Here is a 17,965-nt window from a genome sequence, read left to right on the forward strand (position 1 = left end):
CTCTTCCCGTTATTACTTAGATTAGATTACTTACAGTGTGGAAACAGGCCCTTCGGCCCAACAAGTCCACACCGACCTGTCGAAGCGCAACCCACCCATACCCCTACATTTACCCCTTACCTAACACTACGGGCAATTTAGCATGGCCAATTCACCTGACCCGCACATCTTTGGATTGTGGGAGGAAACCGGAGCACCCGGAGGAAACCCACGCAGACACGGGGAGAACGTGCAAACTCCACACAGTCAGTCGCCTGAGTCAGGAATTGAACCCGGGTCTCAGGCGCTGTGAGGCAGCAGTGCTAACCACTGTGCCACCGTGTCACCCACAGTGCAAATAATTAAATGTCCTTGAGTAGGATCGCAGTTGCATTCTTAACTTGCTACTCCTAAAATGACACCCAATTGGAGCTGCCCAATTTAATTTAACGTTTAATTAATGAAAATCAAAAATTTGAGCAGGATGACAGTTCCCTTGGGAGAGGAATTTTTTAAAAAAATCTAATGATAGAACGCCACCCATTCCTCGCATTTTCAGTTTGCATCAGCCATAAGCTGCAATTTAAAAATATTTCCATTGCATTCTAAAGTCATGAGAAAATCTCTACTGAGGATGAATGTAGATTGCAACTGAGGATTCCCCAATCACAAAGATGGTACATTTTTTTCAAGAGAAATACATATGTTGAAATTTTCTCAATATTGACTCTTAGATACCATGTTTTAGAAACCATCATCCATCATTAATTTCCCAGAAACAAGTTAAAATTCAGTCACATTCTTGTCGGTCTGGACTCACATGTAGGCAGAACAGGGAAAAATGGCAGAATTTCTTCCCTAAAGACGTTAGAAAACCATATGGGTTTTTCCAGATGGACTTTGGACGAGCTGACCAAGTCCTTGAGTCCTTTGAAAAGAATAAAACTCCCGGAAGTGACGGCTTACCGGTCGAGCTCTATTCTGCTCTGTAGGACTTGATTAGCCAGGACCTGCTGGAGATGTATGTCAGTATGCTTCGGCCAGGTACCATGAGTGAATCCAAGAGGAAAGGCATCATCACCCTCATCACCCAAGCGGAAGGGGGAGAGGGAGGATCTCAAAAATTGGAGACCAATCTCACTGTTGAATGCGGATTACAAAATTCTGTCAAAGGTTATCACCAACTGTGTCAAGTCTGCTCTGGGGTCGGTGATTCACCCTAACCACATCTGTGCTGTACCGGGCAGGAAGATCGCTGAGAGTCTCGCACTCCTCAGGGATACGATCGCCTACGTGCAGGACAGAGGGTTGGACACCTGCCTGATCAGCCTGGACCAGGAGAAAGCCTTAAACAGGGCATCACACAGGTACATGAGAGATATTCTTTCCAAAATGGGAGGGAATCTGCAATTGGATCAGACTGTTCTACACTAACATTGTCAGTGCAGTCTCAATCAATGGTGGGAATCAGATAGAATCAGGGCTGCCCTCTCTCTCCTGCCTTGTTTGTGTGCTGCATAGAGCCATTTGCCGAATCCATCAGGAAGGATGCGAGCCTGAGAGGGGTGACTATTCCTGGCAGCGGAGGCCTGCAGGTTAAGGCCTCCCTGTACATGGATGACGTCGCCGTTTTCTGTTCAGATCCGCTGTCCGTGTGCAGATTCATGTGCATATGTGACCAGTTCGAACGGGCCTCGGGGGCCAAGGTAAACCGAGGCAAGAGCAAGGCCATGCTCTTCGGGAACTGGGCCGACCAATCCTCGATCCCCTTCACCGTCAGGACCGACCACCTGAAGGTGCTGGGTATTTGGTTCGGTGGGGCTGGGGCGTGCACCAAATCTTGGGGGGATCGTAACAGCAAAGTGAGACAGAAACTGGGCAGATGGAAGCTACGGTCGCTCTCCATTGCGGGAAAAAACCTGGTCATCAGGTGTGAGGCACTGTCATTGCTGTTATATGTGGCACAGGTCTGGCCTATTCCCAGAACCTGTGCCGCTGCAGTCACCCGGGCCATCTTCCAATTTATATGGAGGTCAAAGATGGACCAGGTCCGAAGGGACTCGCTGTACAAAGATCTGGGCAACGGGGGAAAAAAATACACCCAATGCCACCCTCACCCTGATGGCCACCTTTGTGTGTGGCTGCATCAAGCTGTGCGTGGATCCCCAGTACGCAAACACCAAGTGTCACTATGTACTGAGGTTCTACCTGTCCCCGGTATTGCGAAGGATGGGCTTGGCCTCGCTGCCGCAGAACGCTCCGAGGAGTTGGACCGTTCCGTATCACCTGTCCTTTGTGGAGAAGTTTATGAAGAAAAACACCTTTGACCACAAGTCCATCAGGAAGTGGTCAGCACGTAGTGTCCTTGAGACCCTTCGGGAAAAGGAGAGGGCGGATCCTATCGAGCGGTTCCCTGAGCAGACTGTCAAAGCCATTTGGAAGAATGCCTCATTGCCAGAACTTTCCACCAAGCACCAAGACCTGGCTTGGCTGATGGTGAGAAGGGCTCTGCCTGTGAGATCCTTTATGCACGCCCGGACTCTCAGCCGCACTGCATGCTGCCCTCGAAGCGGCTGCGGGGGGGACGAGACTGTCACACACCTCCTTCTGGAATGTGCCTACGCAGAAGAAGTCTGGAGAGGAATGCAGTGGTGTTTGTCGAGGTTCGTCACGAGCAGCACTGTGATGCGGGACTCCATGCTCTTCGGCCTGTTCCCCGGGACGCACATCGAGACGAACATCAACTGTGCCTGGAGGATCATCAACTCGGTGAAGGAAGCTCTCTGGGTGGTCCGAAACCTGTTGATCTTCCAGCTGAAGGAGTTGACCCTGACTGAGTGTTGCAGACTGGCACATTCCAAGGTCCAGGACTACGTGTTGAGGGACGCGCTGAAGCTTGGGGCAGCTACCGCCAAGGTGGGAAAGACCACCGTGTAACATCTGCCTGCCTAAAGAAGAACAGGGGGGGCCTGCAGTCATTTGGGCTCTGCTGACACCTCAGCTAAAAATGTAATCATACAGACCTGTAAATAGGAATGATTACTCTGTTTCGGTATGCAAAGAAATGGAATGTTTACATATGTATGGCATGCCCAATTGTACAGATCATCAAAGTATTTTATGAATAAAGTATATTTTTTGAAATAAAAAAAAGTCTTCATTAGACTGTTAATTCCAGATATTTATTGAATTCATATTCCACTATCTGCCTGGTGGGATTCAAACTCTAGTCTAGTGATCATAGCCCAAGACCATCACCTCTCCACAAGATAGTGTACTATTGTAGTTTTCTGCAGGCTTTCTCCATTTAAATTATAGTCAATTTCTTTATTCTTCCTGCCAAAGTGCATAACCTCACACTTTCTCACATTTTATTTCATCTGCCATGCTTTTGCCTACTTACTTAAATGGTCTATATCCCTCTGTAGACTCTTTGTGCCATTCTCTTCACTTATGTTCCTACCTGTGTTTGTGTCATGGACAGATTTAGCTAAAGTACAATCATTTTCCTTATCCAAGTCATGGGTATACATTGTAAATACTTGTAGCTCCAGCACTGATCCCTGTGACACTCCACTAATTATGAGTTGCCATCCTGAAGATGCTCCCACTGTCCCAACTACCTGGCTTCTATTAGTTAGCCAATCACCCGTCCATGCCAATAAATTATGTCCAACATCATAGGCTCTTTTCTTTTGATTAGCCTAACAAAAGGCAGAAAATTAAAAGTCACACAACACCAGGTTATAGTCCAATAGGTTTATTTGGAAGCACTAGCTTTTGAAGCGCTGTTTCTTCACCACCTAATGAAGAAGCAGCGCTTTGAAAGCTAGTGCTTCCAAATAAATCTGTAGGACTATATCCTGGTGTTGTGTGATTTTTTTAACTTTGTCCACCCCAGTCCAAGACCGATTCCTCCAAATCACAACAAAAGGAGGATAGCTTGCTGGAAGTCCTGAAGAAATTAATGATGGATCAGGAACAGGAACTGAATAAAATTAATCTAAATAAAACATCAATAATGAATAAATTAAAGGGTGACAAATCTCCAGGACATGACGGTTTCCATTCAAGAGTGTTAAAGGAAGTACGGGAGCACATTGTTGATGCCCTATCCATATTTTTGTAGAGTTCCCTAGATACAGAAGTTGACTGTCTGGATTGGAAAATTGCACGTCACTCCACTTTTTAAGAAGGATGAAAGAGGGAATTACAGACCGGTTAGCCTAACATTTGTGGTAGGGAGATTGTTGGAGTCTCTAATCCAGTTAATAATGCTGTAGTAATCAAATATCTTGAACATTTTCACTCAATTCAGGAGAGCCAACATCAATTTATGAAACACAGGTCATTGCCCAACAAACCTCATTGAATTTTTAGAAGAAGTGTCTAAGGTGATAGGGGAATGTTTGTGTATGTTTATCTGGACTTCCAGAAGGCTTTTAATAAAGTTCCACAGAAGGTAGAAGCTCATGGAATTGAGAGCACATTACTGTCATGGCTGAAAAATTGTTTGAGTGATAGGTTATAGAAAGTAGAGATAAGAGGTGGGTCTCAAATTGGCAGGAAGTGACCAGTGATGTTCCACAAGGATCTGTGTTGAGGCTTCAATTATTCTCATTATGTTAATGACTTGGAATAAAATCATCTATTCAAATTTGCTGACAAAGTTAGGCAACATGGCAGACATTGTAAATGACAGCATAAAATTACAAAGGGGTAATGATAGACGAAGTGAATAGGCAAACCTGTGACAGGTGGAATGCAATATAAGCAAGGGTAAAGTTATCCATTTTGGCACAGAAAAGGATAGATCAGGGTACTTTCTAGATGGTATGAAGTTAAATACAGAGGATGTCCAAAGAAACATAGGGTTCAGATGCAAAAATCTTTAAAATGTTAAAATCTTTAAAAGGTGCAGAAAATAATCAAGAAAGCTAATAGAATGCTGGCCTTTTAATCTAGAGATCTGGTGTACAAGGATGCAGAAGCAATCCTGCAGTTATACAAAAGCCTGGTTAGACCCCACTTAAAATCATAGAGATGTACAGCACTGAAACAGATCCTTCGGTCTACCTCGTCCATCCCAAACAGATATCTTAACCTAATCTAGTCCCATATGCCAGCACTTGGCCCATATCCCTCTAAACCCTTCCTATTCATATACCCATCCAGATTACCTTTTAAATATTGTAACTGTACCAGTCTCCACCACCTCCTCTGGCAGCTCATTCCGTAGACACACCACCCTCAAGAAGAAAAAGTTGCCACTTAGGTCCCCTTTATGTCTTTCCACTCTCACCCTAAACCTATGCCCTCTAGTTCTGGATTATTTACCATATCCATGCCCCTCATGATTTTATAAATTTCTGTAACGTCACCCCTCAGCCTCCAATGCTCCAGGGAAAACAAGAGCAGCCTCTCCCCATAGCTCAAATCCTCCAACCCTGGCAACATATTTGTGAATGTTTTCTGGACCCTTTCAAGTTTCACAACATCCTTCCAATAGGAGGGAGACCAGAATTGCATACAATATTCCAAAAGTAGCCTAATCAATATCCTGTACAGCCACAACATGACCTCCCAACTCCTGTACTCAATACTCTCACCAATAAAGGAAAGCATACCAAATGCTTTCTTCACTCTCTTATCTACCCGCATAAGATCCTTTTTTTTCAGCATCATTCCCCAGGACATTACTATTAAGTGTATAAGTCATGTCCTGATTTGCCTTTCCAAAGTGTAGCACCTCACATTTATCTAAATGAAACTCCATCTACCACTCCTCGGCCCATTGGCCTATCTAATCAAGATCCTGTTCTATTCTGAGGTAACCTACTTCACTCTCCAATTTTGGTGTCCTCTGTAACCTTACTAACTATGGATGTAAGTTTGCTCGCTGAGCTGGAAGGTTTGTTTTTAGATGTTTTATCACCATACGAGGTAATATCATCAGAGCCTCCAGTTAAGTACTGGTATTATGACCTGCTTTCAATTTATGTGTTTAAGTTTCCTTGGGTTGGTGATGCCATTTCTTGTGGTGATGTCATTTCCTGTGTTTTTTCTCAGAGGGTGGTAAATAGTGTCCAAGATCCTGATGTGTTTGTTGATAAAGTTCCGGTTGGAATGCCATGTTTCTAGGAATTCTCATGCGTGTCCCTGTTTGGCTTGTCCTCGGATGGATGTGTTGTCCCAGGCGAAGTGGTGTCCTTCGTCATCTGTATGTATGGATACTAGTGAGAATGGGTCATGTCTTTTTGTGACTGGTTGATGTTCATGTATCCTGGTGGCTAGTTTTCTGCCTGTTCATCCAATCTAGTGTTTGTTACAGTTCTTGCAAAGTATTTTTGTAAACGTTGTTCGTTTTGTTTGTTGTCTGTGTAAGGTCTTTTAAGTTCATTAGCTGCTGTTTTAGTGTGTTGGTGGGTTTGTGAGCTACCATGATGCCAAGGGGTCTGAGTAGTTTGGCAGTCATTTCTGAGATGTCTTTGATGTAGGGGAGAGTGGCTAGGGTTTCTGGATGTGTTTTGTCTGCTTGTTTGGGTTTGTTGCTGAGAAATCAGCTGACTGCATTCATTGGGTACCCGTTTTGTTTTTAATACGCTGTATAGGTGATTTATTTTTCTGCTCAGCTAAACAGCAAAAAAATCACCTACGGAGCATAGTCAAAAAAGAACGGGTACCCAATGAACGCAGTCCGTTGATTTCTCAGCAACAACCCCACACAATCAGACAAAAATAGACTGTTCAGGAGGGATGTTACGAAGCTGTTTTACAGCTGTTTAAGAAGGGTGCTGGATGTCAGGAACTCTCTTCCTCAAAAGGCAGTGGATCAGGGCCATTTGTTAATTTTAAATCTGAGATAGATAATATTTTGTTAAACGCAGATATTAAGAGATATCAGTTCAAAGGTAGGTACATGGAGTTTAACCACAGGCCAGCCATGATTTCATTGAATGATGGAACAGGATCGAGGGGTTGGATGACCCACTCCTGTTTCTATGTTCCTATGTGTAATATCATCTCCAATGCCTTCTAAAAATCCAAATACAACACAGTTTCCCTGTTATGTATCCTGCTTGTTACTTCTTCAAAGAATGTTATTAAATTTATCAGGTAGGATTTTCTCTCCATCAAGCTATACTGACCCTTTGATAATACTGTGTATTTCTAAATGATTTGATTTAATTTATTATTGTTGCATTTACCAGGGTACAGTGAAAAGTTTTGTTTCGTGTGCAACACAGGCAGATTATAACATACAAATAGGGTGCTTGAACAGAGTGAGGAATACAAAGCTACAGCAGCAAAGATGGGGCACAAAAAGCACAATCAACATTAGGTTTGAAATTTGAGACCAGAATCCTAATAACAGTGGGGAAGAAACTGTTCTTGACTCTTTTTAAGTTTTTGTATCTTCTGTCTGATGGAAGAGGTTGGAAGAGATAATAACCAGGGTGGGAGTGATCTTTGTTGACATTGGCTGTCTTTCCGCAGCAACAAGAAATGTAGATGCAGTCAATGGAGGGAAGGTTGACTTGCATAATGCTCTGAGCAGTGTTCACAATTTTCTGTAGTTTTTATGGTCCTGGGCAGAGCAGAGAAATTCTCTGCTATTATAACCTTTACAATAGACCCTAACATTTTCCCGATAACAGAAGTCGATTAAATTTTTTTTGCCTCTTTCCTTTGATAAATAAAAGTATTAGATTGGCAATTTTCCTATTCCCTGAACTTTTCCAGAATCTAAGGATTCTTTGAAGATTCTTTGAAGATTATCACCAATGGGCCAATCCAAGCATTTGATGCACCACAGCAGGTACATGAATATGGTGTAGGATTGCCAACTGTCATTGACTGAATTCCTGACATTTAATTGCAAAACCTCCAACTGCCATACCTGGTCACTATAATTTTTCCTAACCTCCCTTTTTAATACAACTAACTAATGTAAGCATTCAATAACAATCCAAAAACCGACAATTTATTTTAACCTCTATTATCTTTCCGAGTCTCTTCCCTGCAGTGTCCAGCAGATTAGTCTTTTATTTCCTTGGACGTTTGCTGTTCATTGGGGCGGCACGGTGGCACAGTGGTTAGCACTGCTGCCTCACAGCGCCAGGGACCTGGGTTCAATTCCCGCCTCAGGCGACTGACTGTGTGGAGTTTGCACGTTCTCCCCGTGTCTGCGTGGGTTTCCTCCGGGTGCTCCGGTTTCCTCCCACAGTCCAAAGATGTGCGGGTCAGGTGAATTGGCCATGCTAAATTGCCCGTAGTGTTAGGTAAGGGTAAAATGTAGGGGTATGGGTGGGTTACGCTTCGGCGGGTCGGTGTGGACTTGTTGGGCCGAAGGGCCTGTTTCCACACTGTAAGTAATCTAATGACGTTATTTCAAGTATCCACTATCTCTGTAGATACTTGTTTTAATATCCTCAGATGTGTCCCATCAGATCTAGGTGACTTATCTTTAGCTCCATTCATTTCCCTGGCACTTTATCTGTGGTGATATTTATTGTATTTATTTCTACTCCACTTTTTGCCCTTGAATATTTAGTAATTTTGACATGATATTTGTGTCTTTTGTGAAGACCGTTGCAAATATTTATCCAACTGGTCTGCAATTTCCTGGTTTCTCGTCGTAGTCACACTCAGAAAACCTGGACTTGTCTTGTTTGTATTGCAACTTATCATTTAAAATTTATTATTCTTGAAACTACAAAGAGAGTTTCTGTGGCTATGAAGTAGTTTTACTGGAAATTATGGCTCAGCTGCTATTTGCAACTATACAAGTTGAGAAGGAAACTCCAGGAATTGTTAGAGCATAAGGACAAATTACAAATGGGGGCCAATCCAAGCATTTGATGCACCACAGCAGGTACATGAATATGGTGTAGGATTGCCAACTGTCATTGACTGAATTCCTGACATTTAATTGCAAAACCTCCAACTGCCATACCTGGTCACTATAATTTTTCCTAACCTCCCTTTTTAATACAACTAACTAATGTAAGCATTCAATAACAATCCAAAAACCGACAATTTATTTTAACCTCTATTATCTTTCCGAGTCTCTTCCCTGCAGTGTCCAGCAGATTAGTCTTTTATTTCCTTGGACGTTTGCTGTTCAATATGGCAAAGAAGCGGGATGTGAAAAGACTTATGCCATGACAGATGCTATGACTGCAGTGCTTATCCATGAAAGCTAACAAGGTTGTTCCACCATCTGCAATCTACTATTTATGGGTTAAAGTCCATCATGCTCATAATGCCATGAAATGTTTTCATCACCAAGTCATGTGTTAAGTTGCCTCTCCATCTTTTGAGACATCGGTTTCTTTTCCACTGTATAATAAAACCTCAGGTTGAGAAATACATTTCAAAATCTTCCATTTTCTGAAGGACATTTGTTTTACGTTCTTTGGTGTCAAACCATGAGTGAATTTGTATTAAGGTCACATAACCATTATGAAGGATTATACCTTCCCAATCTTGTACCATGAAGAGTTCAAAATATGGCTGGAGGGATATTCTTTCTGGTCAAATTCAAACCTATGTTTAAAGAGAGTAAAGAATATATTCTAAATCATTTAGCTCTTTTTTTGATTAGTTCATGGCTTTTGAGCATCATTGTCTCAGCTAGCATTTATTGCCCATACCTAATTACCCAGAAGGTGTGGTTGTGATCTGCCTTCTTTACTGCTGCAGTCCTTATGAATGTGGGTATATCCTTGGGAATACCCACATTGCTATTAGGAAGGGAGCACGAAGATTTTTACCCAGTGACAATGAAGGCTCGGTGATATAGTTTCAAGTCAGGATAGTGTGTGACTTGGAGGGGTCATGTGTGTTCCCAAGCATCCCCTGTCCTTGTCCTTCTAGGTGGTAGCAGTTGCTTGTTTGTTGGAGGATCCTCTGGTGAGTTCCAGGAGTGCGTCTTGTAGGTGATATGTATTGTTGCCACTGTGGTTTGGCGGTGGAAAGAGTGAATGTTGAAGATGATGGTTGGGGTGCTTAGACCTGGATAATGTCAAGCTTCTTGTATGTTTTTGGAACTACACTCATCCAGGCAAGTGAGAGTATTCCATCACACTCCTGACCTATGACTTATCTATGTTGGACACTCGAGGCAGGAAACACTCACTGCAGAATTTCTAGCCTCTGACCTTTCCTTGTAGCTCCAGTTTGTACATGGCTGGATTACAGTTTGACTATCCATCTGTAGTCCTTGGCCCAACCAGACAAATCAGGGTGAATAGCACAAATGAATTAAATACAAGTAAATAAACATGAAAGAAATAGATAAAGGGTTATGGTGTGAAGTGAGATAAAGGGGTGAGTGGGGAGAACACCGATGTGGACATAAACACTGGCATGGATCAGATGGTCCAGATGTCCTGTTCTATGCTGTAATCACACAGCTATCCTTCATGCTCCTCATCCCAAGATTTATAACATTGTGTGTGAGAAACTTTATTGGATCTTGGCTATGATGTAGCAGATTCTGAAGTTAGTTTTTGCTAATTTTTGAGAAGTATAAACCATATATTTTAATGTGCAGTTCTGCATCATACTGGTTTTTCTCTTGTACTTTTTTCCAGAGAAATGCTCATTCCTAACTCGTCTGCTGTATTGCATGCTGAAGCAGCAACCCTAACAGTGAACAGATCCTAGAACAGAGTGATCAAACAGAAAGGAAGTAAACGATCAGTTAACGTGTTTTTGATAGTGCTATTTAAGGGATTATTCTTGTATAGGATGCTAGAGACTGATTCCCTGTTCTTTGCAAATAGTATCATGAGATGCACCAAATGAGTCTAATGTATTTGCTGTTCTGGACTGTTTCTGTGCATCACAATAAGGGATAGATTGGTGACAGCACCACAACTCCGCATCTGAACTGAAAAATTGCAGGTGTTGAAAGATTGCAGCCATAAGAACCTGATGAACAACAGGATACCCAGGATCAATGGTATACCACAGAGCTCGTGAAATGGAGCAGGAATATCATCAGGAGAGAGTTCACAGCCCTGTTCAGCTGTGAAGATCAGAACCATGGGAGATGTCTGGATGACTGGAGGTGAGGAGTAATTGTCAAGCTGCCAAAGATATAGAAACTCAGTGACTGCAGTGGCAGGAGGGGTCTTGTATGCCTTAACAACACACGTTAAGTAGATGAGCTAACATTGGAGTGGTGCTGCATTGGCTCTAATGCAACAGATGTAGGTTGTATCATAGGTTTAGGCTAAGGGGTGATGGATTTAAATCAGAGGTGAGGACAAATTATTTCCCTCAAAGGACTGTGAATCTGTATAATACGTTACCCCAAAATATGGTGGATGCTGAGACATTGAATAAATTTAAGGAGAAGATAGACAGATTTTTAATTTGTAATGGTTGAAGGCTTATAGAAAGCGGGTAAGAAAGTGGAGTTGAGGCTGAGATGAGATCAGTCATGGTCATATTAAATGATGCAGTTTGCCTGAATTACCTACTCCTGTCCCTAGTTCGTATGTTCTGTGCATCATGATATGCAGTAAGAATGTTCTGTCTACAATTCACCAAGAAGATAGACAGACTGATAGACTCTCAGTGAGTGGATTTAAATGCGTGCCTGGGTAAAGACAACACTGATGGTGGCCACTCCCTTAGAACAGAGTTCCATTGCCACAGTAATGTTATACTCTGGGAGAATTCAAGCCCTGCTACTGGCCTTGGTGTTGTGAAAGAGGTGATCAATGTAATGAAAAATTGAAGTTGTTAATTAATTTAATAGGAGTTAATGGAAATAAAATGCACTATATGAAGCATTTGAATCAGTGCCAAGAAACTAGTCATAAAACATATTAGAAAAGATCAGGACTTTCAGAGACCTTGGAGTCATGACTATTGGAAAATAGCCAAATTTATGTAGGATAAATTAATTGAGTCATAAATATTCATCAGAGACAGTTTTAAACAAGTAATAAGACTTTGTTTTTGTGCACGTACATTGGGCAATGAAAACCAGTTACACAGAGACAGAGCATAAGTCTTCAAAGGAAACATACATGTACATACAGTCAGAGAGACATAAATCAATCATCTTAGGACACAAAAGGGTTGAGTTTACCATTAACTGTCCGAGACAACCACCTGATGAAGGAGCAGCACTCTGAAAGCTCATGCTTCCAAATAAACCTGTTGGACTATAACCTGGTGATGTGTGATTTTTAGCTAGGTTAAGATAAAGACTTTCTAAAGAAATTATACTGGATTGTGAGAATAGTTATCTTTACATCTGTGGAACTGAAATAAAGTGGGGAAGAGACCGTATAAGGAGGGAAATATCAAGTCAAGATAGAAAGATGGATAAGTTCAGTGGAGCAGAAATAGAGTGGAATAGTAGAAGGTGCACTACTTTCTCATTCACCTCTTCCTCCTAACTGTACAAGATTCCAAACATACCTTCAACGGGAAGCAGCATTTCATTTCTACTTCTTTCAGTCATCTACTGCATTTGTTGTCCACATTGCTATCTCCTTTAATTGATGAAATCAAATACAGATTGGGTGACTGATTTTTGGAACACCTCTGCTCTGTCCATCAGAATGACCCTGACCTCCCAAATTCTTGCCATTTCAAGAAACCACCTTGAGTTCATGCTAGTATTTCTGTCTTGGGACTACAGCAATGTTCCAATGAAGCATATACAAGATTGAGGAATAATGCCTCACTTTTTGCTTTGGCATTTTACATCCTCATGCTATTACTATTAAATGGCATAAATTCAAAAACTGACCGCATTATGTTTGTTCTTGATTTTTCTTACATTATCTCACCCACAACCTCTGCACAGAGATCTGTCTTTTTTAGTGTCTTGTTTACTCTGCCCTTAGCAGAGAGGACCCATTTTACTTATTTTCTGTTTCACTATATTATCAACCCTGTTGTCTTTTGCACTAAGCCTTTGCCTCTGTTTAAAAGTACAATAAATGAAAAAAATATTTTTCAAAACCTTCAGTTCTGAAAAAGAACCATAGTGGGCTTGAAATGTTTATCCTGTTTCTCTCTCTATAGATGTTGCCAGACTGACTGCACTTCTCCAGCATTCTTCGTGTTTGGTTCAGATTTCCAGCATCTGCAGTACTTTGCCTTTATTCCTGTACTGGAAAGTAAGCTTACTTTACAGGGATATTACCACACACCTTCTACCTTGGGTGAGATTTCTACCAACAAAGCAAGGCTGACATTTATTGTTTAAAGAAAAATAGAACTTGCATTTGTACAAGGCTTTTTACGCCTCAGGACACCTTGAACTGCATTATTTTCTATGTAGCATTTTTGAAGTTCAGTCACTGTTGTAATGTAGGAAACATGACAACCAGTTTGGTACAGCAAGATCCCACAAGTAGTGTTTTTAAACAAAATGTTGTTTAAGGGATAAATATTGAGGCGAGCTCCCCTACTTTTGAAAATGTCGAAGGATCTTTGATGTTCAACTGAGAGAGCAGATAGGGCATGATCCTAGGTTTTGTGCCTTAGTCTTGAGAGAATTCAATCTGATAGTGCTACGTGCTGAGCCACTACTGCTATGTTGGGATTTTGCTAGTTTTAATTTTTTTATCATAATGCATCAAATATTTGGTACCATTTTATTTTCATGTTAAATTACACTGCCTCCTTGTAGATTCCCTAATGTAAAACTGTAGGATTTCAGAACACACCAAAGCATATTTTTTTTTGTTCAAAAGCTTTGCTCATGACAGCCTGCAGCTGCTGAAGTAAAAATGGATGTATTATTAAAGCTACCTGGGCTTATGTGTAAGGGCATGCTGAATACAATCAGTGTTGAGGCCAACACCCTTCAAAAAAACTCAGTCAGTTAATCCTACAGGGAATACACACTTGCTTTTCTTTGCAACTGCATATAGTGATATCACTGTTCCTGGCCAGAAGGAGATGATTAGTCACCCATAATCACATCTGGGGATGGCACTATTTTAAATGATTGCAATTGATTTTGTGCACATAATTTATATTATGTAATGTTCATGCACCCACTTCAATTAGGTGGAGAGGTCTTAAATTTGTGTTATGTAGCTATCCTCAACTCAGTAAATTTTGCAGTTTTGTCCAACTCTGATTCAGTCACAAGAGTCTGCTGGAGTTGAGTTCATCAGACCCATTTACTTTAGATCATAGAGACTCCATTATGTTGACTCTGCAGACTATTTGCTATACAGGTCTATTAAATAAAACAGTGTGCTGAGAAAATAAACTTTGACATAGTTGTAACTTTGTTCTTTTTGATGGCTAGTCCTAACAGATTTTGATACAACGTAAATTATCTCCTCAATAGATCATTTCCACGACCTCGTTGTACTCACACACCTAATTTTTTAAAGTGTGTTCATGGCATTCAGTATTTACATGGCTGATCCAGTTCAGGTTTTGGTTAATGGAATTCTACCATGCATTTCAAAAAAGTATTCAATTGACTGAAAAGTAAGCTGTGATATAGATGGAGGACGGGAAAAAATTGTGGCTGTAACAGCTGCTCCTTTTTTGAGGTATTTTAGGTGTTGGAGGTGATTTCCTCAAATTCCAGGAGTAGCAATTACTGTTTTATAAGCTGTTGCATTGTTTTTGAACTTTAGGAAAAAATTATCAAAACGATACTTTTAAAAGGAGGAAGACGGACAAAAAATAATGACTACATGGTCAGTGAAGGAGAGAGAGAAAGAAACCAACGGTGTGAACTGACACAGCAGTGAATCTGCACAGTTACTGCCTTTGCTGTTTGAATTCATGCATCTCTGGACTTTGGAGTGCGCCTAGGAAAAATTAACAAACAGCGAAACTCACAGCTGACCTTGGAGGAACTTGTGTGGGCGAGCTCACAGCACAGGAATAGATAAATGTATAATGTTTAATGTGTAACCTTGCTGTAAGTCTACAGTAATGAGTGGAGTGGGTTCTTTCTTGATTATATGTTTTATTGAGATCTGTCTCGATTAAATTTAAAAAATATAAACCATAAGTACTAAGTTAGCCTGGAATACTGTTTTTTAGAGCAAAAAAGCGGTCTGTAGATGGTGAAGGAGCAAAGTTGACCTTTAGTAGAGTGATATGCTCTTCCTGTTGGATGTGGAAATTTAGGAGAGTTTCACATTACTGATGATTGTGTCTGCAGGAAGTGTCTTTGGTTGTGAATCTTATCAGATTGCATGGATCGGCAATTAGAGGCAATGAGGGGAGGATGAGAGCTAGGGGATGTAATGGATGACAGTTATAGGAAGGGAGAAAAGCTGCAGATACAATCAGGTAGATAGGTTGGCAGAAAGGTAGAAAGAGTAGGCAGGTAGTGCAGGAGTCTCCTGTGGCTTTCCCCATTTCAAACAAGTATGCTGTTTTGCAAAATGTAGGGGATGGTGGTCTCTCAGGGGAATGTAGCACGAACAGCCAAGTTTCTGGTATTGAGACTCGCTCAAATGTAATGAGAGTTGCATTGGGTTCCAAGCGATTGGTTGTGATAGGAGACTCCCTAGTCAGAGGCACAGACAGATGTTTCTGTGGCCAGCAGTGAAAAATCAGAGAGGATGCAGAATGTTCTCAAAGGGGAGAGGGACCAGCAGGAGGTCATTGTTCACATTGGAGCTAACGACATAGGAAGGCAAAGGGATGAGATTCTGAAGGGAGAATATAGAAAGTTAGGTAGGAATTTAAAAAGGAGGTCCTCAAGGGTAGTAATATCTGAATTACTCCCAGTGCTACGAGTTAGTGGGGATAGGAATAGGAGGATAGAGCAGATGAATGCATGGCTGAGCAGCTGATGCAGGGGAGAAGGGTTCACATTTTTTGGTGCGATGGACTCAGCGAAATAGTAAGGAAAGAGATCAATCTGAGACTGGGAAAAGGAACGAGTCAAACAGTCAGGGCAGGCAGGAACAAAGTAGAGAACAAGGTAGGACTGACACATTAAACTACTTTTACTTCAATGCAAAAGGCCTAACAGGGAAGGCAGATGAACTCAGGGCATGGTTAGGAACATGGGACTGGGATATCATAGTAATTACAGAAACGTGGCTCAAGGATGGACAGGACTGGCAGCTTATTGGTCCAGAATACAAATTCTATAGGAAGGATAGAAAGTGGGTGAAGAGAGGATAGGGAGTGGCATTTTTGTTAAAAGGTAACATTACTGCAGTACGTAGAGAGAATATTCCTGGGAATATATCCAGGGAAGTTATTTCAGTGGAACTGAGAAATAAGAAAGGGGTGATCACCTTATTGGGATTGTTTTTATAGAGCCCCTAATAGTCAGAGGGAAATTGAGAAACCCAACTTTTCAAACATAGACTGGGACTGCCATTTGTTAATGGTTTAGATGGAGAGGAATTTGTTATGCGTGTACAAGAAAATTTTCTGATTCAGTATGTGGATATACCTACTAGAGAAGGTGCAAAACTTGACCTACTCTTGGGAAATAAGGCAGGGCAGGTCACTGAGGTGTCAGTTGGGGAGTACTTTGGGGCCAGCGACCATAATTCTATTGGTTTTAACATAATGATGGAAAAGGATGGACCAGTTCTAACAGTTGAAGTTCTAAATTAGAGGAAGGCCAATTGTAACATTATTAGGCAAGAACTTTCAAAAGCTGATTGGGGACAGATGTTCACACGTAAAGGGACGGCTGGACAATGGGAAGCCTTCAGAAATGAGATAATAAGAGTCCAAAGACAGTATATTCCTCTTAGGGTGAAAGGAAAGGCTAGTAGGTGTAAGGAATGCTGAAAGACTAGAGAAATGGGTTTTGATTACGAAAAAGAAGGAAGCATATGTCAGGTATAGACAGGAGAGAAAAAGTGAATCCTTAGATGAGTATAATGTTGGTAGGAGTATACTTCAGAGGGAAATCAGGAAGGCAAAAAGGGGACATTAGATCACATTGGCAAATAGAGTTCAGGAGAATCCAAAGGAATTTTATAAATACATTAAGGACAAATGGATAACTCGAGAGAGAGTAGGGCCCCTCAAAGATCAGCAAGGCAGCCTATGTGTGGAGCCACAGGAAATGGTAGAGATACCAAAAGAGTATTTTGCATCAGTATTTACTGTGGACAAGGATATGGAAGATATAGAATGTTGGGAAATAGATAGTGACATCTTGAAAAATGTCCATATTACAGAGGAGAAGGTGCTGGATATCTTGAAAAACATAACAGTGTATAAATCACCGGGGCCTGATCAGGTGTATCCTAAAACTCTGTGGGAAGCTAGGGAAGTGGGCCTTTCGCTGAGATATTTGTATCATCAATAGTCACGGGTGAGGTGCTGGACGATTGGAGGTTGGCTAATGTGGTGTCACTATTTAAGAAAGGTGGTAAGGAAAAGCCAGGTAAGTATAGACTGGTGAGCCTGACATTGGTGGTGGGCAGGTTGTTAGTGGGTATCCTGAGGGACAGGATTTACATGTATTTGGAAAGGCAAGGACTGATTAGGGATAGTAAGCATGACTTTGTGTATGGGAATCCATTTCCCACAAACTTGATAACATGTTTTGAAGAAGTAACAAAGAGGATTGATGAGGGCAGAGTGGTAGGTGTGATCTATATGGACTTCAGTAAAGCGTTCGACAAGGTTCCTCATAGAAACTGGTTAGCAAGGTTAGATCTCATGGAATATAGGGAGAACTAGCCACTTGGATATAGATTTGACTCGAAGGTAGAAGACAGAGAATGGTGATGGAGGGTTTCTTTACAGACTGGAGACCTATGACCAGTGGTGTGCCACAAGGATTGTTGCTGGGTCCCCTGCTTTTCGTCATTTATATAAATGATTTAGATGTGAACATAGGAGGTATAGTTAGTAAGTTTGCAGGTGACACCAAAGTTGGAGCTGTAGTGGTCAGTAAAGGAGGTTACCTCAGTGTACAACAGGATCTTGACCAGATGGGTCAATGGGCTGAGGAGTGGCAGATGGAGTTTAATTTAGATAAATGCAAGGG

This window comes from Hemiscyllium ocellatum, chromosome 6, assembly GCF_020745735.1.
Source record: "Hemiscyllium ocellatum isolate sHemOce1 chromosome 6, sHemOce1.pat.X.cur, whole genome shotgun sequence".
Lineage (NCBI taxonomy): Eukaryota > Metazoa > Chordata > Chondrichthyes > Orectolobiformes > Hemiscylliidae > Hemiscyllium > Hemiscyllium ocellatum.